Genomic DNA, 27,127 nt, shown 5'->3' with positions numbered 1-27,127 from the left:
CCATTTAAATATTTCAGCATTAGCTTCATTTAGTTGACTCTCTGTTTGTGTCGTAGGCTTGCAAGCAAAAAGCCTATGTTGTAATAGAAAATGTAGTACTCTGCTCTGTTTGTATTTGTTGTGTTTGCTTAAGCCACCTTTATTATAACATGAAATGTGATCACTCAAGATATGCAGTTTATAGTATTTTGAGGGCAGGCAGTAGTGTGTACTATGCTGGAATGCTCTGGCAGCATTGTTTGTTTGATTTGTGTGCAGTATGATGCCTCCAGCATCACTAATGGCATTAGGATCCCCTCTGTTGTGCTCTCTGCCATTCTGCTCCTCCCCAACTCCCCTACATAAGGAGTGTAGGTAACAGTTTACTTCTGTAATCAAGAATATTGCTGTGCGAATTGAGCCATGTTTGTATCTTCTGTTTCTTTGAGAGCTGTACTTTTGTTTGGCCTAAACCTGTATTTTCCCATGATATAAATGAATTCCCTCCCTAAGTGTCTATTGGTTATTGTAGTAGTGAAACAAAATTGTGTCTGCCTCCTCCTTGCCCTCTTCCTCGTCCTCCCCTCTTCCTTCCTGAATCGCCCAATACTTAATCATCTGTACAGCTGCTTCTCCATGGGAAAACAAAAAAAGATTGTGTACCAACTGGAGAAAGCACTTAATACACACACACACACACACACACTCTCTCTCATCCTTAAACAATGTTAGCTGGGGTAGACAGAGTGCATTCCCCTCATGGGCATGAACCCACACTGCGTACTCTCACATCAGTACACTCTCCAACTTCATGATGTCATTGTTGACCAGTCACCCAGTAGGGGAAATATCCAAAGAAGGACTTCCTGTTCTCTTTGCCACAACTATGCTACTCACTGGGTGCATCTCAATTCACTCTCTTCCTCTGTCCCAGTCATAACAATGTGAAGTGTTGGTGTACTTGGACCTGCCTGTATTCCTACCACAACCTTATCAGAGCTGTGACTCACATGTTATCCACTGATTGAAAGGCCGATAAAACACAGCCAAACCACCTTCTGGTTCCTCCTGTCAGCTCCAGGTTCTCTACTGTCAGTCAGTCACTGTGCTTTACTGGAACACAATATTTACAGAACGTACTGCTCATTGCTCACACACAATGCCTCATTGTTCCGTCTTTGATTACAATGATCTATGATTTTGAAATGGCTGATGTCATACTAGGATGTTATAAGGCTACTTTTGTTAGGCCACATTAGGCTCATTTAAATAGCATGTCAGATCTATAGCTATTTACCTTTACAATTCGATCTCGCCCCACAGAGAATGCTGTGAATGAACAAGACAAACTTTTCTGATCCAGAAACCAAGCAACAATATTATTATCATGAATATATGCACTTAAATGTCAGTAGAAAAGCTATGAAAACAGAGGAAAATGTAGTGTTTGCTGCCCTTCCAGCTGTAGAGTTTGTAGCTTTAATTGGCTCAGTGAGAAGACTTAGCCAGCCTGCATAGCAACCATTTTTGTTAGGCCTAGTAACCAACGTTTTTGCATGAATGAAAGTATTGTATTTTGTTTTTTTTGTCCTCAGATGGAAGGATTAAATAGTATGAATTAACTTAAGTCAGAAGTTTACATACACTTAGGTTGGAATCATTAAAACTAGTTTTTCAACCACTCCACACATTCCTAGTTAACAAACTATCGTTTTGGCAAATTGGTTAGGACATCCACTTTGTGCATGACACAAGTCATTTTTCCAACAATTGTTTACAGATTATTTCACTTATAATTCACTGTGTCACATTCCCAGTGGGTCAGAAGTTTACATACACTCAATTAGTATTTGGTAGCTTTGCCTTTAAATTGTTTAACTTGGTTCAAATGTTTCAAGTAGCCTTCCACAAGCTTCCCACAATCAGTTGGGTGAATTTTGGCCCATTCCTCCTGACAGAGCTGGTGTAACTGAGTCAGGTTTGTAGGCCTCCTTGCTTGCACATGCTTTTTCAGTTCTGTCCACAAGCTGAAATAAATCATTCTCTCTACTATTATTCTGACATTTCACATTCTTAAAATAAAGTGGTGATCCTAACTGACCTAAGACATGGCATTTTTACTAGGATTAAATGTCAGGAATTGTGAAAAAGGTCATGTGCAGGGTAAGGTGGCTACGGTGTATGTAAACTTCTGACTTCAACTGTATATATCTACCTCAATTACCTCGTATCCCTGCACATCGACTCTGTACTGGTACCCTGTGTATGTAGCCAAGTTATGATTACTCATTGTGGATTTATTCCTCGTTATTAATTTTCTGTTCTTTTTACATTTTTCTCTCTGTGTTGTGAAGGGCCCACAAGTACGCATTTCACTGTTAGTCTACAGCTGTTGTTTACAAAGCATGTGACAAATACAATTTTATTTTGTTACAGTGCTATTAGGCTACAATGCAATAGCTCATTGAAAGTTCATTTTGGGGATACATCTAATTTTGAAATAGACTAGGTGCTTTATCTATGCCTGCTGCCGAATCTGTGTAACCTAAATATCCATGCTAAATGAGATCCATGGAACAGCTATTACTAAAACCCTCATGCAGCAGCCAATACAGGGCTATTACAGAGCAGTTCATTCCTGTCAGAACTCCCCATTACCCACTTCAAATAAATCAATCCTAGCTGTTTAAACCTTTCTGTTCTGTCTGATGTGTACACACACACACACTATGTTGGTGGTTAATCAGCAATCCTGTCATAGCGACTGTCACAGCAGGGAAATAGGGCCATTTTCACATGGTAAACGCTTTGACTCGGGATAAATAGAGCATTTACCGCTGAAGGGGGTCATTTAGTAGGCTGAGGCTGTGTTGTGAAACTGATTGTGCTCAAGTGTAGCTGAAAAGGTGATGGATGTGTGAGTTCAAATATATGGCAATCTTCTCTGTTCAGTCCATCCATATCACACTCCCTAGGCCCTGCACATTAGCTTTTGGAAATCAGGGCTACTCTGTTTAACTTTTTGCGGTGTCCTCTCTAAAGTGTGGATGATCTCATTCTGTGGACAGCACTTTTCGTAAGTCAGTCACATTGCCGTCTGAAGTGCTAGTTTTGATCAAATGACATGGTACACCAGAATGGTGACGTGTCAACAACAGATATGTGAAGTTCAGCTGTTTCAGGACATGGGACCAACTGAAGTTGTAGTACTTATCATCCGGCTCACACAGTGGTGTAGAGCATTGATCCTCTCAGCCGTGGGAAATACAGGGAGGATATGAGACTCTTATTCTTAACCACTGATACAGGGTCAGATACCCCCCCCCCCCCCCCCGAGCAGAGATGAGGAGGACAATGGAGAAAGGACAGACTCTGGTCTGGTGGCCTCTTCACTGCCTGGCCCCTTTTGTCACTCACTGGCTTCCATTTCATCCCCCCTTCTTTCTCTGTTTCACTCTTTCAGTTTTTTGTTGTTGTTGGTCATTCTGTCTCTTCTGTCTTTCCCTTTTTAATTCTTCTCTCATTTTCTCTTTTTGTTTCTCCCTCCCTCTCTCGCTCTGTGTTTTTTCTGCTGAGGGAATGGCAGTCGTGACTTTTTTGTCTCGACACAATCGCCGGTGTTTGTCATTGGTCGATTTCTTTGAAAGAGCATTGGTCTCCAGGGCGACAGAGAATGGCGGCACCATTTCACTTTTCTCTCCTTCCCCACTCCTCCCCTCCATCGTGTTGAGTGTGTGGGGCTGTCATTCACTCTACTGGATCAGGTAGCAGTGTAACACGTATGCTTTCACAGTGACTGGGCTGTTTCTCTCTTCATCTTGCTCTTCTTTCACAGTGACTGGGCTGTTTCTCTCTCTTCATCTTGCTCTTCTTTCACAGTGACTGGGCTGTTTCTCTCTCTTCATCTTGCTCTTCTTTCACAGTGACTGGGCTGTTTCTCTCCATCTTCATCTTGCTCTTCTTTCACAGTGACTGGGCTGTTTCTCTCCATCTTCATCTTGCTCTTCTTTCACAGTGACTGGGCTGTTTCTCTCCATCTTCATCTTGCTCTTCTTTCACAGTGACTGGGCTGTTTCTCTCCATCTTCATCTTGCTCTTCTTTCACAGTGACTGGGCTGTTTCTCTCCATCTTCATCTTGCTCTTCTTTCACAGTGACTGGGCTGTTTCTCTCTCTCCATCTTGCTCTTCTTTCACAGTGACTGGGCTGTTTCTCTCTCTCTTCATCTTGCTCTTCTTTCACAGTGACTGGGCTGTTTCTCTCTCTCTTCATCTTGCTCTTCTTTCACAGTGACTGGGCTGTTTCTCTCTCTCTTCATCTTGCTCTTCTTTCACAGCACCACAGAGACCCAGACAGATGGTTGGATTCTACTAAAGAAGGCGAGTAGTTTTGGGGCTTTTGTTCCCTTTTTTGGAAGTTTGCTTTGTCTTTTTCTGTTGGCTGTCTTTGTCAAACTGTTGTTTTCAGAGGGTTTGAATTTAAGTAAATAGTAATAGTTGCTTATGTCGTTCTAATTTCTAAGGCAGATTCTAACAAAAAAACAAATTATGAAATCCGGATTCATTTGACAATTTAACGTTCTTTCTGTTCGCTTCTGTGTCGTTCACTACAAGTGAATGCAGGTCTAACACTGAACTGGCAAACTTTTGTCTTCATATCAGCTGAGGGTCAATTCTTCAACGCTCCTGTCAGAACATATTTTATGAGTCCGAGATCTTTTGTTGATATTGTTGTACACCGCTGACGATGAATTAAGATGAGCGTAGGATTGCTTTTCTGTCTAGATTGGTGGCGGAGAGCCTTCCATGGGAAATGAGATGAACAGTCATTTTAGTGTAAAGCTGCATTAGCCTTAAACATGGAACTTACAGTAGTCTTAATTTCAGTAAAAGTATGGAACGAATTTGTATTGAAACTGTTGGCATGACAGTTGTGTCTGGTCTCAAGATGTGTGTCCTTTGTTAAACACCATTGGGTCGTGTAGTAGAAAAGGACAATAATATCTTGAGACTCCATAGCTGTGAGCTCTGTTTTTCTGGCTTTGTCCCAACACTGACGCACTCTTTGGGCTGTGTCTATGAATTACTTTGTCACATTCTGGCATGGCATCCGTCTTCAAGTGTTGTCCTCTTTTGACTGCCCTGCTCCGGTTCCACCAACCACGTGGCTTGCCCTGTGTTTGGTAACCGTGGCAATGCCAGAAGCAGCGCTCTCGGCCACTCCCACAGGTGCACTCTTGTCTTGTCTGTCTGATGGCCGGAGGATCTCCTGTTACACACACACACACACACACACAGTTAGGAGACACCTGTCGTGTGTGAGAGGTTATCTCTGAGAGGTTATCTCTCAGCTGGGTTGCTGAGAAGAGAGCTTATATTACTTGCCTGTCGTGTGAGAAAAGGATGTATGGGAAGGCTAATATACGTGAGGCAGACTGGCTGGACTCAGTGAGTCATTTTATATCTACTCAGGGTTTGAAGTGTGTTTGTATGAATCTCCCAAAAAGTGTGTGTGCGTGTGTGTGTGCGTGTGCGTTCACAGGAAGCTGTGGTGGAGTGTGTCATGGCTTTATCTGTAGACATTAATACTTGACTGATGTAATCAAGAGGAAACGGGGACTGGGGCTGCGTTGTAGCTGCATGCTGCTATGTATGATGTCACCGCTTGCTGACCCAACAATCCTCACATTCCTACTGGTGGTGTTATGCAAAGCAGGCTGGGCATGTGTGGGCTGCTGTGGGGGAGAGACAGAGGACCCTATGACCCTTCTATTAATTAGTAATCAGACACCAACACACACACGCACGCACAGTCATTTATTCACACACACACACACACATCCAGTAGAACACACTCAAGCTCCACTACCACTAGACAGTGATTATACTTTCAGATGTCTTGTCCTAGGTTATATTCAACCAGGGTTCCTGGAAATCCTCCAGGCTACTAGATACTCTTTATGCCAGGTTTTGATGAACCCTTTTACACTAGCACTCTAGATTATGAGACATATATTGTGAGGATGATATCTGTAAAAGAGATGTGTACTAGAACAATGCAAGTCCATTATGTGAGAGGAGTAGTGTCATGTTCCCCAGGCAGGCTGATGTGTGCAGGGGAGGGAAAGGGGAAGGTACACTGACTCACCCAGCCACCCCACTGCACACACAGCCAGATGAATCCTTTGATCCAGGGAAGGGAAAGAGAAGTGGAGTGAAAGCCATTGGGACTTATTGTTCTAACAGGTGTTTTTATAGCCCTTTCTTTCCCCAGACATCAGACAGAGGAGAAAATGAAAAGAGAGATTGACACAGACAGCTGGACAAACAGAGAGAGAGGTATTTTTATTATACATTTATTTAACTAGTCAGTTAAGAACAAATTCTTATTTTCAATGACAGCCTAGGAACAGTGGGTTAACTGCCTGTTCAGGGGCAGAACTACAGATTTGTACCTTGTCAGCTCGGGGATTTGAACTTGCAACCTTCTGGTTACCTGTCCAATGCTCTAACCACTAGGCTACCCCACCGCCCCAGAGAGACTGGTAAAGGGAGAACCAGACAGAGACAGGGCGTCAGTGCCTACATTAGGGCGCCTCACACTCTGGCCCTTGTTTACCCCAGACCCCTGACCTCTAATCACCTGACTGTTCCATTCTCCCTAACTGGCACTTCCTGCCCTTTAGCATCATCAACAACCCCACCCTCCAGACCCTCTCTCCCTCCTACAGTCTCTCTTTACCTTTCTGTCTCTCTCTTCTTCTTTGTTTCTTTGATTGTTTCGTACTCTCTGTTTCTGCCTAGTCTGTTTGTCATTCTAGCTCCTCTCAAGCTCTCTCTAGCTCTGCTCTAGCTCCTCTCTCTAGCTTCTCTCTCTCTCTCTAGCTGTCGCTCGCTCCAGCTCCTCTCTCTTTAGCTCCTCTCTACCTCCTCTCTCTCTAACTCCGCTCTACCTCTTCTCTCTCTAGCTTCTTTCTAGCTCGTCTCTACCTCCTCTCTCTCTCTAGCTCCGCTCTACCTCTTCTCTCTCTAGCTTCTTTCTGGCTCGTCTCTACCTCCTCTCTCTCTCTAGCTCCGCTCTAGCTCCTCTCTCTCTAGCTCCTCTCTAGCTCCTCTCTCTAGCTTTAGCTCCTCTCACTAGCTCTAGCTCCTCTCTCGCTAGCTCCTCTCTAGCTCGCTCTAGCTCCTCTCACTAGCTCTAGCTCCTCTCTCTCTAGCTCCTCTCTCTAGCTCTAGCTCCTCTCACTATCTCTAGCTCCTCTCTCTCTAGCTCCTCGCTCTCTCTAGCTCCTCTCTCTAGCTCCACTCGCTCTAGCTCCTCTCTCTCTAGCTCGATTTTCCTGTCTCTCTCTCTCTCTCTAGCTACTCGCTCTAGCTCTCTCTCTAGCTCCTCGCTCTAGCTCTCTCTCTCTCTGGATATAAAACATTGTGCATTTCTCTCTCCATTACTTGCTTGTCTCTCTCTCTCTCTGTCTGTCTGTCTCTCTCTCTGTTTGTTTCTCTAGTCTGGCCTGGCGGTGTGTTTGTTCACAAGTGTGAGACCAGTGTGTGGCGAGGCGGTATCCCACACACTCCCACCACCAGAACTCCCAGAATGGAGAGGATCTGAGGATTGGGGCTTGGGGTCAGTGTCTGATGTGAGCATACTGTTGACTTAAACCCTGACTGGCTTTTGTGTTCCACACTGAGGGGCTCCATGCATGACTGAGGGAGAGGGAGCCCTTCCCTGGCTGTGGGTTGACACTGGTCTAGACTAGATGACAGCAGAGGAAGAGATATAGGCTATCACGTTTGCTTCTCTCTTTCGTATTGTTGAACTGGTAAGAACTGTTTTCATGCACAGACAAGACTGTTGTAGTAGTACAGATGAAATGAGGTGAGATTATGATGATTTCCAAATGAGATCATAAAGATAGACCTACATTATTCCTTGACTGTGATGAGGATCAAGGCAGAAACAAAGGCTTTGTTTCTAACTTCTGCGGGGTGTGCTATATTTAAGAGTAAACCATACAATGACCTAAGCCATCCAGACTTTCTCTATCTTCATGATACACAGAGCAGAGCTACAATGCAGGGGCAATAGTTCGACACTGACCATAATGACATGGCTATGTTATACTTAGCTCTGCTAGGAACAAACAAAGTATTACTACTGCCTTGGTCTGGCTTAACCTGACCACAGCCTATGCCAACAAAAGTTCAACTCAGTGTGTTGTTGCAAACATGAGAGCAGTGCAGGCTGGGACATATTCAATTAGACAAGCAATGATGCAAAATGTTTAGAAACTTATTGGACTGTAGTCCCTTCTTCATTTCAAAGTGTTTTCTCCTATTGGATCCTGTTGAACACAACACTGTATTTTGCCTTCTGTATGTTTTAACCGTCTGTCTGTCTGTGTCTGTCTCTGTCTGATGGACAGAGGTTAAAGCATACAGAAGGCCGTCTGTCTGTCTGTCGGAGGTTAAAGCATACAGAAGGCCGTCTGTCTGTCTGTCGGAGGTTAAAGCATACAGAAGGCCGTCTGACAGAGGTTAAAGCATACAGAAGGCCGTCCGACAGACAGACAGACAGAAGTTAAAGCATACAGAAGGCCGTCCGACAGACAGACAGAGGTTAAAGCATACAGAAGGCAAAATACAGCATTGTGTTATACAGGATCCAATAGGAAAAAACCCTTTGAAACTAAGAAGGGACTCCGTCCGTCCGTCCGTCCTTTCCCCAGTGACCCAGTGAAAGGATGATCCGGGTTGTGGGTTTGGGAATGCTCTCAGTCTTTAGTGTCCTGGGACTGAACATTTAGCGGGAGGAAACGGGGCTGTATTGGATTTGACTGCTAAGATGATGACGCTTTTTAGACCTCATCTGTTCTTTCTTTGCTTTCTTTCTTTTTGCTCGATGTAAACTGGAGGGGGGGGGGGTTGAATGTGTTACAGAAAAGTAAGGTTTGGGGGTGTCATGGAGGGAGGTGAACCAGAATCAGGGTTTACAGGAGACAGTGAATATGGCGATTCTCCTTTAATCCCAGAAAGCAGCCATTCAACTTGCCATTGACCAGCTTTTCAAGATTAATAATGCCAAAACACATTTGATACTTATCAAATAATGTTTTTGTTGAGCAACTATTGTCATTACTGACGTCATGGCTGATACGTACTTCCAAAAAAGGTCAAAATAAAAGGTTACATGCAACTGAAAAAAATCCTTGTCTGGAAAGAAACTACCATAATTGCTGGACTATAAGCCACTACTTTATTCCCACGCTTTGAACCTCGCGGTTTATACAATGATGCGGCTAATTTATGGATTTTTCCCGCTTTCACAAGATATATGCCGCCAAAAAACTGAGCACCGTCACATAATGTGGACGTAAAATCGAGCGCGCTCAAACTTCCCATCATTCTGATTACGGTAGTAATTTTGTCACCCTCATCATCACAAAGACACGGAGAAATGCATATGATGCAGCTTTCAAGTTGAAGGCGATCGATCTGGCTGTTGGAAAAGGAAAGAGAGCTGCTGCACGGGAGCTTGGCCTTAATGAGTCGATGATAAGACGTTGGAAACAGCAGCGTGAGGAACTGACTCAGTGCAAAAAGACAACAAAGGCTTTCAGAGGGAAGAAAAGCAGATGGCCCAAAGTATTTGCAGCCACTCGACATCAGTGTAAATCGTGCATTTAAGGTGGCGCTCCTTGTTCAGTGGGAGTCTTGGATGACAAGTGGGGAGAAATCCTTCACTAAAACGGGCTGCATGCGAAGAGCAACTTATGGTCAAGTCTGCCAGTGGGTCCTGACAGCGTGGAGCATTGTCAAAAAATCCACTATCATCAACGGGTTTCGAAAGGCTGGACTGCTGCGTGTTGAAGGGGCAGCATGAGCTCAGCGGGGTATTTGCCTCCGGATGAAAGTGACGAGAGCAACAATGAAAACGATCCAACATCGGATGAAGCAATTCTGAGGCTATTCAACTCCGACACCGAAGGAGATGACTTCAGTGGTTTCAGTGCACAGGAGGAGGAAGATAGTGACCAAGTTCATTTGTTTCAATGTACCGGTAGGCACCTGCGGCTCATAGACATGTGCAGCGTATTTATGTACAAAATACATATTGTTTAATAATTCAGTGGGTGCGGTTTATATTCAGGTGCGTTTAATAGTCCAGCAATTACGGTAAGTATTGTTTTTGACCAAGTGTGTCAAATCCACCTCTTTTGCTCCTGCAATATTAGTCATGGATTTGAAATACACACAAATAAATAAAGCCTATCTAGAAATATACAATCGCTGTAAAATTGTACCCTATATTGTCTACTTAATCTACTTACATGAAATATTATTGCATTCTGTGTAGCATTTGTGAAACAACAGATTGATATGACGTTCATACACTATTGTAGGTAGTAAAATCAATGACCTTTCCAGCCAACCTGTGCTTGGCAGTAATTCCAATTTCATTGGAGGTGCAGAAGAGGCGCATTTGGTAAAAAAAACAAACATTCTTTCCAGACAATAAACGTTTTTGGTTGCATGTAACTTTTTATTTCTATTTTATTTTTTGGGAAGTACGCAATGACTGTAACGACAGTAATGATAGTTGCTCAGTGAAACTGTTTTCTTTGGTAAGTACAGAACGTAATTTGACATTAAGCTTGAAAAGCTGGTGAAAGGCAAGTTGAATGGCTGCTTTCTGGGCTTGAAGGAGAATTGCCATATGTCTCCTGTAAACCCATATTCTGGTTCAGGAGGGAGGCACCCTCAGGAATGCCTGGAAGGGGACCGTGAATCTCAAAGCCTTCAGATGAATCCTTACATCACATCTAACTCACCCTGCCCTCAGCTCTCATTGGCTCTATTTGACTTTTGGGATTTACCAGCTAAGTAGTTCCTAATCGTAGGGAAAAAGACTGACTTCTCGATATTGCCCTTTTAAAACTTTACTTCCCTCTGGCACCTTCTGCTTTTCTCACCCAGGCCACTAGCAACCGAACCTCCAGGGTTCTCTCCCTTCACTGTATTTCCAGTCAGAAGTGGAATACTGTGTGTGTGTGTGTGTGTGTGTGTGTGTGTGTGTGTGTGTGTGAGAGTATTACTGGATCTGTTGTGGATCTGACCTCTTAAATGTGTCAAAAGCTTGTCAGTGGACAGAAGTGTCAGATGTGAGCAAACTCTCTGATTTGTTCCATAGTTCAGGCTAAAGTAAAAAGCTTGGCCTAGCCTGGTTTATATGGTTTCATTAAGGTTGGGGGACATATATGGGTTATTGCAAGACAAAATAGCCCAATTATTTAACATTTTGGTCTCAATGTGAATGTGTTTTTTTAAAGACTGTTATGAATCATGTCAGTTCAGTCTTGGTAAATTAGACTAATGCTCAGGTTGTGTGTTGATTTTTAGTGTGTTCACCCTAAAGGCCATAGGATGTCCTGCCGTGACAATACCAACACAACATCTATTTGGCCTGGCACGGCTCCAAATCCAACCTTAGTGGCTTAGCAGGAACCACACACACACATCTGATTGTTTTGAAGGGTTTCCCTGTTTCTTTGTGAAACAGACTAGGCTATCCAAGAGAGGGCCTGCTCTACTGGGATCCTCCTGAGTATCAGTGACCAGCCCTGGGGTTTTGGGTTGGAGAGGCAATCATGTAGTATGGGAGCGTAAGAGAGATGGAAGGAGAGCGAAAAGGAGAGAGAGAGGGTGAAAAAGGGATGAAGAGAGAGAGAGGTGCTGATGGAAAACAGGCCTCAGCTCCTGCTGTGGGGCTCCCACACACAACCATTGGTAATGCTAGGCTCTCTGGTGTGTGTGTGTGTGTGAGAGAGATTCTGTGCTTATTCCAGGAACAGAAACGGCAATGTTTGAAATTGAGTGTGCATTAGTCAATGTGCACGAATGTGATCAGTGTGTGTTCTGTGTCTGTCCTATTTCCCTGCAGTGACAATTTAACCATTGTGTGTGTCAGAGGAGGCTGGTATGAGGAAGGGCACATTGTAATGGCTGGAATGAAATCAATGGTATGGTACCAAACATATGGAAATAACGTGTTTGACTCCTTTCCATTAATTCCAGCCATTACAATGAGCCCGTCCTCCTATAGCTCCTCCCACCAGCCTCTGGTGTTTCTCTGTAGCTGGTGTGGATAGAGACAGTTGATTCCAGCAAATGACACTGAGTGTGTTACTGAGAATGAACGAGGTAGGAGGAGAGCGGGAGAGAGAATACTCTTCTACTCCCAGTACCTGGAGAGGTGGGTGCCCTGTCAGCAGCGTGTGTCAGGGCGGGGTGAAAGGAGAGCGACTGGGAGGGTGTGTTTCTGTATGTCAGAAAGGGAAGGGTGAAGAGGGAGGGGTAGAGAGAGGGAGAGTTCAGCAGTCACTCAGATCTTCCTGAAGCAGCCATTGAACGAGTGACAGAGAAACAGGGGTAGAAAAAAGAGAGAAAGGAAGAATGAGAGAAACAGATGAGTAGCAACAGAACGATCTGTTTAATCCCCAGTCACCTTGTCTGACTCGGACCCCCGCTGGACTTTACACACTCACTCACTCCCTCTTGCGCTGGGACTACACTTCCTGATCCCTCTCTCCAGAGCCCGGAGGAGCGAGTGGAATCTACCCGAGAGAAGGAGAGCGAGAGAGCGAGAGCTGTTAAAGAAGACATTTCCACACCTGGTGAGTGTGGCATATGTTGTTCTGGGAAAAAAGTGTGTGTGTGTGTGTTTTTTCTCTGAGTGAGTGTGGGTTTGTGTGAGGGACTTTATGAGTGTGTGTTTGTGTTCAATGTCCATGAACAGGCTACTGTGTCTTTAAATGTATCTGTTGCTGCTAGGCCCCCTCTGTGGCACAACTCAAACCTGTTAGGGGGAAACTGTGTGTCTGACCTGTGTGTGTTTCTGCATGAATGTATGCGTGACAAGGCATGATAAGGCCGTGGGTATCTAAGGCCGTGGGTATCTCTTCCACAGCCTGCACGTCACCCAGCTCTTTTTACATTATGGAGGGCACGCGCAGAGTTCACTCACTGCCTATACAAAAGCTTATTTAACTGTTAGCGTGCTACACATTCTCAAATATTAACTTATTATCCTAACCTCTCTGTGTGTGTGTGGTTTTAGAGTCTAGTTGTTCAACCATAGGGAGCCAGAGATTTTATTGTCTGGCTTACTCTGAGAGTAAATAGCCATACTTCATGTGTCGTGTGTGTGTACATGTGTCGTGTGTGTGTACATGTTAGTGTGTGAGATGGTTGCGGAGGGAGGGACGTAAATGTATTTAAACTCGAGCACATTTTCAACCAACTGTCTCCTCAGTCAGATTTTATTTGTTTTTGACATTTTAGAGAAAGTTTGTGACAATTGAAAATAGTCTGCGGTGCGTTTCCAGCTGGATGCAATGACGTCAGACCCCCCAAAAAAGAAACCATGGTGTCTAAATGAAAATGAAGTGGTAGAAGTGTTTCCATGAACCATTTAGACAAACTGTGTATTAATACATTGGGAACAGCCAGTATGCCCTCCCTCCTATAGGTTTCATGTCTCAGGTAGCCTGCCAGAATGCAAGAATCTACTCTTATTTGTGTGCACACACACACACACAGTGGATTAAACATACAGTATGGTTAATTTCCCATTACATTGGGCTGGGTGGAGCGTACTCTGAGGGATGGTTGTGTTCACTGCGATGTTATATTTAATGGCCTTTTTACTGCTTCACTACACCTGGAAAGGCTTGGCCCCTTTTCTCCTCCTCTGTTATGAAGTGTGTGTGTCCAGCTGTAAATTCATGTAATGTAGTCTTGCTGAGCGCAGTTAGTTCATTCTAACTGATGATGTGGGTCTGTAAAGTGACTGTCCTCATGCTGTGAAGTGGCTCTGCCTGTCATTGGTTACCTACTGCAGGTGGTCTCAAAGCAACCGTATGTGAATGTTTTCATGAGGGAAAGTATTACTTGTTTCTTGTCTAGGTGTGTTTGATAGAGTGAATGTGTGTGTAATGTGATGGACAGACAAACAGTGTGTGATCTATCAGGAAGGAGAGTACACTGTGTGATTTAAAGATTGATCCAGTGCTGCTCTCCTCACTTGCACTCTTCTACCTCTCTCTCACAGACAGACACACTCAGACACCTGTATATTTCATTATTCCTATCTCTCTCTCACTCACTCACACTCTCTCTCACATACGTTCACCCAGGCCCTAACTGGGTGGCAGGAACCAATAGCTTCCGGTCTGTTTGTTTCTGCAGGAAAATGTTTGATACCAATTGCTGCATGTTTGCCTTCGGTCAACCAGTTAGATAGAAGTTCTAATGGAAAGTCCCTGGCAGTTTGGCTGTGGTCATTTAGTCCGGCAGTGAAAGATAACCTTCTGAGCCCTCTGGTCTGACCTCTGATCTAGAGGTTTTCAAACTCCCTCACTGTCAGACATCCTGATAACCCACACACCTCAGGATTTGTTGTTACTGACAACGAAGTCTACCTGGCTGACGGTGATTTGTGCTTTCCACTGTACTGTCAGCTTCACTCCTGGCCCTGTCTGTTTCTTACTGCTTCACCTCTTTCATCCTGACCTGTGTGTGTGTGTGTGTGTGTGTGTTCTGTCAAACCTGCTTGGCCTCAGACTTCTAGGTTGATCTATATGATCCTGATCTGTTAGAGTTGACAGTGTTGCCAAGCCTCCGGACACCTGTGGACGTGGAGACGAGGGGCAATGTGTGTGGTGCGTGTAATGAGATTTATCTTGATGCAGCCTGTCTTGTGACCGTGGCAATGCAAATATCCCACAATCCCCTGGGAGAGTCGTGTGATGCCATACGTAGACATGGCAATGGGGTGTTGTGTTTGAGGAGCCATGTTGACTCTCAGCATCTTACAAAACCGTAAATAAGGCTGGTCTCTCTGCCAGGGGAGGGCCTGAATACACACACACACACACACACACACACACACACAGGGGCCTGAGAGAGGGGCTTTTGGCACCAAACAGAAGGCAAGCTGTGAACGTTTCCAAATCTATGACTAAGGGAGTAGAGGCAGGTGTTCTTGACAGCGACCTGCCTCCAATCAGAATTGGAAGACCTTTCCTTAAACTGAGATCTATTATCTGTGAACATCATAGAAGTACGTCAAAGTTGCCTCCCAGAACAGGTAATAGAAGCGAAAAGCTCAAATCTAACTTCAGCCCTCTCAAGATTGACCATTAGGAGGGATCCTAGGTCAAAACGGACTGAAAAATCAGCACCTAGGGACATTTTCTCATCCTATAGTAGTACATGGTAACCTCCAGGGCAGCCTCCGTCCACTGATACACACAGACATAGTTAGACTGGTTGGCATTACTCAGGTTAGGGACTGTGTACTTTCAACACAGTCTCAGCACACTCTGGTGCTTCACTTTCACAGCTCAGGATCTTTCATGGGTGAAGAAGACTTGTTGTCACTTTGAACAGTGTTCTATTTGGTTCTTAGAGCTGTATGTAAACCCCTATGCTCACCACAATGTGATGACAAAGATCTCCCTGTCATGGAGATGAATGGATAAGGCCCTGTTCTCAGTGTCTTGACTCATCCCTTTGTTTAGTTAGGGCGCTTGTTTTACATTGGCCTTTTCCCACTGACATATGTTCTTTTGACTTGCTCAGTAGACTCTCCATGCTGCTCTGTGGACTGTTGACTGGTTGTACCACCATAAACACACTGTTAGGAGAGTTTATCTTTGAAATATTGAAATGTGTCTGAGCTGTGTGTGGTAAAGAACATCCTGAATGGATACCAGCCACTAGAGGTCTTCACGGATCCACCTGTACCCGAATTCCCGATCTGGGACCCAGAATTTGAAATAATGTCAAGGATGTGGGTTGGATCTGATATGATTGTCACAGGTCTCGGGTATGTGTCTCACAGGTCTCGGGTATGTGTCTCACAGGTCTCGGGTATGTGTCTCACAGGTCTCGGGTATGTGTCTCACAGGTCTCGGGTATGTGTCTCACAGGTCTCGGGTATGTGTCTCACAGGTCTCGGTTAACTGACTTGTCCGGAAGGGCCCTTGCATTTCCGAATGAGACTGCTGCAGTAGAGAGCGAGAGAGAAATCTTATAATTTATGCAGCTGCTCTTGCTTTTCACGAGAGTGGAGCGTTGATGTTGGCCAATCCAAAATCATCAAAGCGGCAATATGGTACAGTCATAGAGCCTCGCTCCATGTGTGGAAAAAGTTAGGAGATTTCTAATGGAATTAAAATGACGGAATTAAAAGTTAAAGGAAAAGGATCGGCTACAATGATCAAGAGCCAACAGGTAGGCTGCTACTTAATGTTCTGAATGGAGTTGTTGTTGTTTGTAACTGTAGGATGAGAAGGCGCATGCACTGAAGCCTCCGATAACCCAGTTAGTCAGCCTAGTTAGTTAGTTTAATAAATCCTCTCCGGGATCGGCGTCCCACTAGCGGGACCACTTCTGATGAAACTGGAGGGCGCGCAATTCAAATAAATAATCATAACAATTATGGATATTAAACATTTAGGTACATACAAGTGTCTTATATCGGTTGAAAGCTAAACTTCTTGTTAATTTAACTGCACTCTCCGATTTACAGTAGCTATTACAGTGAAAACATGCCATGCGATTGTTTGAGGACAGCGCCCCACATTAAAATATTTTTCCACCGGCACAGATTTCATAAATTCACAAATAGCGGTTAAATATTAACTTTTGAAAATCTTTTTCTGATTTGTTATCCAAAGGGTCCCAGCTATATCATGTACTGTCGTTTTGTTAGATAAAATCCTTCTTTATATCCCAAAAGGTCTGTTTAGTTGGCACCATCGATTTTGAGTAATCCACTCGTTCAACATGCAGAGAAAGGAATCTGAAAATCTACTCCTAAACTTTGTTTCAACAAGTCAAAATACGTTTCTATTTATTCCTCAGATACCCTAAAATGTAATCAAACTATAATATTTCTTACAGAAAGAAGTATGTTCAGTAGGAAACCGATTTTAACATGTGCGTCTTGTCTTCATGGCGCGGGAAAACAACATGAAATTCCAAGACTGTGTCCCTGTACTAAAACTGTTATTTCTTGTTCATTTTGGAAGTCACAAGCCTGAAATCTTGAACATAGACTGCTGACACCCAGTGGAAGCCATAGGAATTGCATCCTGGGAGCTAGAATTGAGTATGCCCTTATACTTGCCATTGGAAGAGCATGGTCTCTCAAAAAATAAAATTCTGGTTGGTTTTTCTTTGGATTTTCTCCTACCATATCTATTGTGTTATTCTCCTCCATCATTATTTTAACACCTACAAACTTAAGTGTTTTCTTTCCAATGGTACCAATTATATGCATATCCTGGCTTCAGGGCCTGAGTAACAGGCAGTTTACTTTGGGCACGTCATTCAGGTGGAAATTGAGAAAAAAGGGGCCTGGCCCTAAGAAGTTGACTAGCTTCTGGTCCCGGTTTGATGCAGGCCAAGACAGGTACTACATAATCATATTTGATGATAAATAAACTAGCTATGGCAGCGATTAGCTTAATATAGCAAGAATTGGCTTGGTTGGTTGCTGTCTCTTATCTCTCCCTCCCTGCTCCCCATGTCACTTGCTCACAGCACTGCCCATCCCCCGCCTGCTAGAGTGGCACCTCTCTCCCTCCTCTCGCGCTTTATCAGCTCTGGTTAATAAAATAGCTTTTTTTAAATTCTGCTGCTTTCGTCACTCTAATCGGACCGGGTCTGGATCCGAACAGGTTTATACGGAATGGGTCTAGTTGGCCTCGGTTCCTTTCGGAAATGTTTTTATTTATGCATATCAGGTCCGGGTGGGGTAACCCCATGTCCATTTCGGAACGGGTCCAATTTTTTTAACTTGAAGACCTCAACCAGGCACACACATAGCAGAGCTACCCCCCCTCCCCAGGGGGTTGAGATATCTTCCCTAGGGGAAATCAATCTCAACAGACTGGCTAGTGTCAACTATGGACCCCTGACTGTGTGTGTGTGGGGCGAAAGGGAGGTTTCTAGGGCTGGACAGAGCGAGGCAGATGTATAACCCTGCTCCAGTAAGGTATCTGGGATATGAGGAATCCCACCGTAAATCTACATCGTCCCCTTTACCCTTCCACTCATCCTCCACTCTAGCCTTCCATCATTTCACCCCTCCACTTAGAGAGCAAAAATTGTTACTCGTCCCCCAGTTTAATGAGAGACTGAGTTGAGGCTTGCACCTCCCCATAAGTGGCCTTAGTCCTATAGATCCCCACTGCATGACCCACACCAACCACACTCAAGTCAATACTACCTTCATAGCTTCCATAAATATCCACATACTCTGCTCCCCTCACACCATACACCTTCTGCACCTAACCCCACACCTTACTCCCCCTCAACTTTACCTCTGTCCTTCAGTCATCTCACTGAATGCTTTCACAACAAACATTCCTCAGGGTGTATGAATGCCCACTGTCCTGTTTAAAGTACACATCTCAGATGAACACACACACACTCTCTCACACTTCTGCCCTTATCCCACTCTCCCAGGGATAGTCACTCTCTCCCTAGGTCAATATTAGGTGTGTGATAGGAGGTTAGCATACCTCTGACCTTAATCATGGAGCCACATGTTAATCTACAACACCTGTTTATTACCTAAGCTGTGTATTAGATTGACAAATGTTTCACTAGTGTTCAGGAGAATAAATATATTAGAAGGAGAAGAAATGGCGCTGTAGGAAACTAAGACGTTATAGTGTAATGGGATAGCATTGGCTGTTGGTTGACACAGTATCCTATGCATGGCCCCAAGTTATAACAAATATTTCCCTAGTGTTAGGGTGAAGGAATGGAACTAGATGAGTTCAGTTGAATTGAAACCAGTGTTGAAGGGACTGAGTTTGTTGTTGTTAACTATCCATTGCATGGCCCCAGCTAAGTTGAGAGACTTGGGAGGTAGCCTAACTGGGTGGAATGCAGCACAGATCTCATCTGTTAAAACATTCATCCAGCCCGCAAGTCCTTGTTTTGCATTTGGAGTCATATATTTTGACGGTCTGTCCCAGCCTTGTTAAAGTATGCACACCTACACTAGTCTGGACTGGATCCTAAAGACTCCCACTGTTGTTTGGTTTTAGGCTATAGACAGTGGTGTAGTAAATGCAACTAAATGCAGTTTAACTACCATTTGTTTTTGCACGACAGGGAGCGTTATCTTATTCACCGTGACAGGTGATCAGTTTACCCAGCTATTTGTTTACCACAACAACATTGGCTATAGACAACTCTCAACGTTGTATTTGGGGTTTAACATATAACACTTGGAATGGGTCTCATTTGGAACATTTTGGAGCATACTGCTGGAACATTAAATCCCCAAAAGGAAAACAAAAAAGCAGCCTGAAGTGGCCTTACTGTAGCTTTTTGACTGGTAAGAAGCTTCATGAAGGTGGTCACATGTGTTTGTGAGGCAGAGGTCTTGGGTTCGAGCCTCGGTGTGAGCCGAATCAGGAGGAAGCTGTACTCCCTAAGCAAGCAGCGGGACGTCCTATACATTAGCAGACATGGAAAGAGCCTTAAATGATTATTGAGACCAGCCCAGTGCTACTGGAGGCTGACATGGAAAGAGCCTTAAATGATTATTGAGACCAGCCCAGTGCTACTGGAGGCTGACATGCGCACACACAGATGAGACTAGAACAGGGCCTACGAATAGAACTGTCCTCAGTGCAATTTAAGGGTAGCAATTTAGTCAGTCTTGTAATTGCACTCTCTGTTCTTTAATTAAGTCAATGAGAATGTTTACATGCACACAATAATGCGATTATAGTCCGACTAATACAATTTTAATTTTTTAAATTTTTATTACAAGCTTTGAAAGAAGAACGATTTCCCTAATACTGTTTAAAACATTCTACCACAGCAAACATATTATTTGGAAGCCTATTTGTTTCGGAGGTAGGACATAAACTCCGCAAAAAAAGAAACGGCCCTTATTCAGGACCCTGTCTTTCAAAGATAATTCATAAAAAAATAAAATAACTTCACAGATCTTCATTGTAAAGTGTTTAAACATTGTTTCCCATGCTTGTTCACGGACAGCTGATCGTCCTCGCAGTGGCAGACCACGTGTAACAACACCTGCACCGGATCGGTACATCCGAACATCACACCAGCGGGACAGGTACACGATGGCAACAACAAATGCCTGATTTACACCAGGAATGCACAATTCCTCCGTCGGTGCTCAGACTGTTCGAAATAGGCTGGTAGAGGCTGGACTGAGGACTTGTAGGCCTGTTGTAAGGCAGGTCCTCATCAGACATCACCGGCAACAACGTCAGCTATGGGCACAAACCCACCGTCCCTGGACCAGACAGGACTGGCAAAAAGTGCTCTTCACTGACAAGTCGTGGTTTTGTCTCACCGGGGGTGATGGTCGGATTCGCATTTACCGTTGAAGGAATGAGCGTTACACCGAGGCCTGTACTCTGGAGTGGGATCGGTTTGGAGGTGGATGTTCCGTCATGGTCTGGGGCGGTGTGTCACAGCATCATCGGACTGAGCTTGTTGTCATTACAGGCCATCTCTACGCTGTGCGTTACAGGGAAGACATCCTCCTCCCTCATGCGGTACACTTCCTGAGCATGTCTGGGACCTGTTGAATCGGAGGGTGAAGGCTCGGGCCATTCCCCCCCAGACATGTCTGGGAACTTGCAGGTGCCTTGGTGGAAGAGTGGGGTAACATCTCACAGCAAGTACTGGCAAATCTGGTGTAGTCCATGAGGAGGAGATGCACTACCGTACTTACTGCAGCTGGTGGCCACACCAGATACTGACTGTTACTTTTGAACCCCCCTTTGTTCAGGGACACATTATTCAAGTTCTGTTAGTCACATGTCTGTGGAACTTGTTCAGTTTATGTTTCAGTTGTTGAATCTTGTTATGTTAATACAGATATTTACACATGTTAAGTTTGCTGAAAATGAAGGCAGTTGACAGTGCGAAGACGTTTATTTTTTTCTGAGTTTATAAAGTTGGGATGTAAACTACTAAGACGCATACATTCAGTTGTTTCAAACTCACTTCACTCGTGCCGATTTAAGGTGTGTGTGTGTGTGTATATTATTATTATTTTAAACTATAACTAATATATATATATATTATTTTAAACTCGTCCTAATTAGAACCAGGTGTTCTAATCAGCGTAGGTTTACTTCGATGTTTACATTATACGGATTTAAGATGAGCAGAGTTTGGTGTTTACATGATTATTGCATATTCTGCCTACTGCCATAATCAGTTTAACATCAAATTATTACTCTACATGTAAACATACTCAATGACCCAAACCTCAAAACCACGGCTCCGTGGGGTCACGGTTCGGTTTCGGCACAGCGGGAAACAGTTACTGTATTTTATTTTATTTAAGAAAATACAAAGTGTATCCCAGATTCGATATATGATCATGAGTCATAATGCCTGAGGAGAGCCTAATCAGGAATACTATCAGGAATATCACTTTGTATTTTCTCAAATGAAAACACACGATTACTCATCAACAACAACACTAAAGTAAAGTGCAATATACATTTGACAGTGAAATCAATATGTAAACATAGCTCAGACATTGTATAAGCCTTTGCTATAATGTTTTCTTACAAAGAGAAAAATACGCACTTGTGTGACTACTCAAAGGGGGCGTGTCTGTAGCACGGTACTTTTCGTCTCCCACTCTGGGATAATGTGACGGGCTGTCACTACGTAGCTGTCTGTAGCCCTGGAGGTCCATCCATCAGTAGTCAACGCAACACATGGTGCATTGGCCAATTCATTGACATCTTCAGATTTATCTTACTAGTATAGAGTGGGTACTACCTGTTTGCTGAAATGGGTGCGAGATTGCGACGTTCGTAACCTGACGCGAGCACTTTCATGAGGTGCTGAGTCTGACACCCCCTATTCTCAACCACCAAGAATCGGTGCATATCCGCGGCTATAAACATACCTATCGCTCTTGTCATTTTTTGGGCCCGGTCAGATTCGGCAGCGAAAGGCTGCTTGTATGTAGAGGGGAGACCACGTTTGTATTGTTTTTATCCAGTGGTAGGAATACTGGGTTGTGTCAACATGTTTGAGGTGTTGGCAGCTGCATAGACTATTCTCGTTTAGCAGTGGCTACATAGTACTATTAACTCTGTTTCCATCACCGTTGTAATCTACTTTTTTCCAACATTTTCCCCAACTGGAGAATTAAACGACGATGGAGAATTATCCTGTTTTATTGACCATCACTCGCCATTGTACAGAACTAGTGCCCAGCTGCGCCTCGCAAAAGGACCGTTTGAAATGCGCCAGTTTAAGATTCTAAATTTAATTACAACGTGTGCATAGGCTCTAGTTGTTTTAACGGAATAGCCTGAAATTTAATTTTTCTGCTCCGATTCACTCAAAAGGCATACAACGCAGCGTAGGCCTAGTGTGTTTATGTTTATTCGGTACACCCCTAATTGTGTGCGCGTTCTGCATTTGTGTGCACTCTGTGTGCGTGATCTCGACTCTGCCAGGCCTGCAGTAGTGCTGAGTCAGGTAGAGAGTGTATAATTACACATAGAGGTGCCCATCAGCAGTCTGTGTCTGTAGCTTAGGGAAAAGGAATATCTAGTCAGTTGCACAACTGAATGCCTTGAACCGAAAAAGGTCTTAGGCATTTAACACAACCCCTCTGAATCAGAGAAGTGCTGCATGGATTGAAGTCCACATCATCGGAGCCAGTCGGGGTTAACTGCCTTAAGGGCAGAATGGCAGATATTTTCCAATTTGACAACTCTAGGATTTGAACCAGTGACCTTTCGGTTACTGGCCCAACGCTCTTAACCGATTAGCAATACAGCCTCCTGTTCTCTGTAGAGCTCAGTAGTCACACCAGTCACTCCTCTCAATCTCTCAAGGTGCTGAGTAATGATGACAAGGCTAAGTCCTCTTCTCTGTTCTAAAACCTCATCACCTTTAGGCAGCCAGCCCAGTCATGTATTTGTCTTAGTAAAAAGGCTGTATAGGGCTGAGCCACAATGAGTAACCTTCTATTGTCCCCAAAAACCTTGGCAGCAGTATAGTTTACATTGGTAAATAAAGTGTTTATCCAGTTGGAACAGTTGTGGTAGTGTCTGAGGTAGGGCTTAGGAACTAGACCTATGAGTAAGCCTTTATTGTTGTCTTTATTAGTCCTAAAGCTGTGCCTGCTACATCGTTCAGCACTCTCCAAACTTTCATTTTTGCTGACGCGTGCGTGTCAAACACCCACCTAAAATAGACTTTTACCGCCCTACCAAGTAAACAGAAGCTAAATTAATCAGAGCACTGGGAACACTAATCTAGTGAACAGAGAGTATAGTCAGTTATTCTTACTATTTTCTGCATTGTAGAATAATAGTGAAGACATCAAAACTATGAAATAACACATTATGGAGCTGTTCCTGCCATAATATGGACTTGGTCTTTTACCAAATAGGGCTATCTTCTGTATACCACCCCTACCTTGTCACAACACAACTGATTGGCTCAAAAGCATTAAGAAGGAAAGAAGTTCCACAAATTCACTTTTAACAAGACACACCTGTTAATTGAAATGCATGAGAGAATGCCAAGAGTGTGCAAAGCTGTCATCAAGGGAAAGGGTGGCTACTTTGAAGAATCTTTAAATATAAATTATATTTAGATTTTGTCTAACACTTTTTGGGTTACTACATGATTCTTTGTGTTATTTCATAGTTTTGATGTCTTCACTATTATTATGCAATGTAGAAAATAGTTGAACAAACTTCCGGCGCCGACAGAGATGGCCGCCTCGCTTCGCGTTCCTAGGAAACTATGCAGTTTTTTGTTTTTTTACGTGTTATTTCTTACATTAGTACCCCAGGTCATCTTAGGTTTCATTACATACAGTCGAGAAGAACTACTGAATATAAGATCAGCGTCAACTCACCATCAGTACGACCAAGAATATGTTTTCCGCGACGCGGATCCTGTGTTCTGCCTTACAAACAGGACAACGGAATGGATCGCATGCAGCGACCCAAGAAAACGACTCGAAAAAGAGGGAAACGTAGCGGTCTTCTGGTCAGACTCCGGACAAGGGCACATCGCGCACCACTCCCCAGCATTCTTCTTGCCAATGTCCAGTCTCTTGACAACAAGGTTGATGAAATCCGAGCAAGGGTAGCATTCCAGAGGGACATCAGAGACTGCAATGTTCTCTGCTTCACGGAAACATGGCTTACTGGGAAGACGCTATCCGGTGCGGTGCAGCCAACGGGTTTCTCCACGCATCGCGCCGACAGAAACAAACATCTTTCTGGTAAGAAGAGCGGCGGGGGCGTATGCCTCATGACTAACGAGACATGGTGTGATGAAGGAAACATACAGGAACTCAAATCCTTCTGTTCACCTGATTTAGAATTCCTCACAATCAAATGTAGACCGCATTATCTTCCAAGAGAATTCTCCTCGATTATAATCACAGCCGTATATATCCCCCCCCAAGCAGACACATCGATGGCTCTGAACGAACTTTATTTAACTCTTTGCAAACTGGAAACCATTTATCCGGAGGCTGCATTCATTGTAGCTGGGGATTTTAACAAAGCTAATCTGAAAACAAGACTCCCTAAATTTTATCAGCATATCGATTGCGCAACCAGGGGTGGTAAAACCTTGGATCATTGTTACTCTAACTTCCGCGACGCATATAAGGCCCTGCCCCGCCCCCTTTCGGAAAAGCTGACCACGACTCCATTTTGTTGATCCCTGCCTACAGGCAGAAACTTAAACAAGAGGCTCCCACGCTGAGGTCTGTCCAACGCTGGTCAGACCAAGCTGACTCCACACTCCAAGACTGCTTCCATCACGTGGACTGGGACATGTTTCGTATTGCGTCAGATGAAAATATTGACGAATACGCTGATTCGGTGTGCGAGTTCATTAGAACGTCGTCGAAGATGTCGTTCCCATAGCAACGATAAAAACATTCCCAAACCAGAAACCGTGGATTGATGGCAGCATTCGCGTGAAACTGAAAGCACGAACCACTGCTTTTAATCAGGGCAAGGTGTCTGGTAACATGTCCGAATATAAACAATGCAGCTATTCCCTCCGCAAGGCTATTAAACAAGCTAAGCGTCAGTACAGAGACAAAGTGGAATCTCAATTCAATGGCTCAGACACAAGAGGCATGTGGCAGGGTCTACAGTCAATCACGGACTACAAGAAGAAACCCAGCCCAGTCACGGACCAGGATGTCTTGCTCCCAGGCAGACTAAATAACTTTTTTGCCCGCTTTGAGGACAATACAGTGCCACTGACACGGCCTGCAACGAAAACATGCGGTCTCTCCTTCACTGCAGCCGAGGTGAGTAAGACATTTAAACGTGTTAACCCTCGCAAGGCTGCAGGCCCAGACGGCATCCCCAGCCGCGCCCTCAGAGCATGCGCAGACCAGCTGGCCGGTGTGTTTACGGACATATTCAATCAATCCCTATACCAGTCTGCTGTTCCCACATGCTTCAAGAGGGCCACCATTGTTCCTGTTCCCAAGAAAGCTAAGGTAACTGAGCTAAACGACTACCGCCCCGTAGCACTCACTTCCGTCATCATGAAGTGCTTTGAGAGACTAGTCAAGGACCATATCACCTCCACCCTACCTGACACCCTAGACCCACTCCAATTTGCTTACCGCCCAAATAGGTCCACAGACGATGCAATCTCAACCACACTGCACACTGCCCTAACCCACCTGGACAAGAGGAATACCTATGTGAGAATGCTGTTCATCGACTACAGCTCGGCATTCAACACCATAGTACCCTCCAAGCTCATCAAGCTCGAGACCCTGGGTCTCGACCCCGCCCTGTGCAACTGGGTACTGGACTTCCTGACGGGCCGCCCCAGGTGGTGAGGGTAGGCAACAACATCTCCTCCCCGCTGATCCTCAACACGGGGCCCCACAAGGGTGCGTTCTGAGCCCTCTCCTGTACTCCCTGTTCACCCACGACTGCGTGGCCACGCACGCCTCAACTCAATCATCAAGTTTGCGGACGACACAACAGTGGTAGGCTTGATTACCAACAACGACGAGACGGCCTACAGGGAGGAGGTGAGGGCCCTCGGAGTGTGGTGTCAGGAAAATAACCTCACACTCAACGTCAACAAAACTAAGGAGATGATTGTGGACTTCAGGAAACAGCAGAGGGAACACCCCCTATCCACATCGATGGAACAGTAGTGGAGAGGGTAGCAAGTTTTAAGTTCCTCGGCATACACATCACAGACAAACTGAATTGGTCCACTCACACTGACAGCGTCGTGAAGAAGGCGCAGCAGCGCCTCTTCAACCTCAGGAGGCTGAAGAAATTCGGCTTGTCACCAAAAGCACTCACAAACTTCTACAGATGCACAATCGAGAGCATCCTGGCGGGCTGTATCACCGCCTGGTACGGCAACTGCTCCGCCCTCAACCGTAAGGCTCTCCAGAGGGTAGTGAGGTCTGCACAACGCATCACCGGGGCAAACTACCTGCCCTCCAGGACACCTACACCACCCGATGTTACAGGAAGGCCATAAAGATCATCAAGGACATCAACCACCCGAACCACTGCCTGTTCACCCCGCTATCATCCAGAAGGCGAGGTCAGTACAGGTGCATCAAAGCTGGGACTGAGAGACTGAAAACAGCTTCTATCTCAAGGCTATCAGACTGTTAAACAGCCACCATTGAGTGGCTGCTGCCAACACACTGTCATTGACACTGACCCAACTCCAGCCACTTTAATAATGGGAATTGATGGGAAATGATGTAAATATATCACTAGCCACTTTAAACAATGCTACCTTATATAATGTTACTTACCCTACATTATTCATCTCATATGCATACGTATATACTGTACTCTACATCATCGACTGCATCCTTATGTAATACATGTATCACTAGCCACTTTAACTATGCCACTTTGTTTACTTTGTCTACATACTCATCTCATATGTATATACTGTACTCGATACCATCTACTGTATGCTGCTCTGTACCATCACTCACTCATATATCCTTATGTACATATTCTTTATCCCCTTACACTGTGTATAAGACAGTAGTTTTAGAATTGTTAG

General features: G+C 44.4%; 1 protein-coding gene across 5 annotated transcripts in view; it reads left to right on the top strand.

Moving 5' to 3' along the window:
- LOC115134164 (ras association domain-containing protein 7-like) overlaps nt 1–27,127 on the top strand; it is a 66,896-nt gene that overhangs the window by 11,017 nt on the left and 28,752 nt on the right. Inside the window, exon 1 of one of the 5 annotated variants that reach the window (XM_029667861.2) lies at nt 12,560–12,648. The exons of the other annotated variants lie outside the window; for them this stretch is intronic. The gene's annotated coding sequence lies outside the window, so the exon portion shown is untranslated. Of the gene's footprint in view, nt 1–12,559; nt 12,649–27,127 lie in introns of those variants that run through there. 5 annotated transcript variants of the gene reach the window in all.

The sequence above is a fragment of the Oncorhynchus nerka genome, linkage group LG9a, assembly GCF_034236695.1.
Source record: "Oncorhynchus nerka isolate Pitt River linkage group LG9a, Oner_Uvic_2.0, whole genome shotgun sequence".
Classification (NCBI taxonomy): Eukaryota; Metazoa; Chordata; class Actinopteri; order Salmoniformes; family Salmonidae; genus Oncorhynchus; species Oncorhynchus nerka.
The sequence above is the reverse complement of the archived record's forward strand: the minus strand, read 5'-3'. Positions and strand labels throughout refer to the sequence as shown.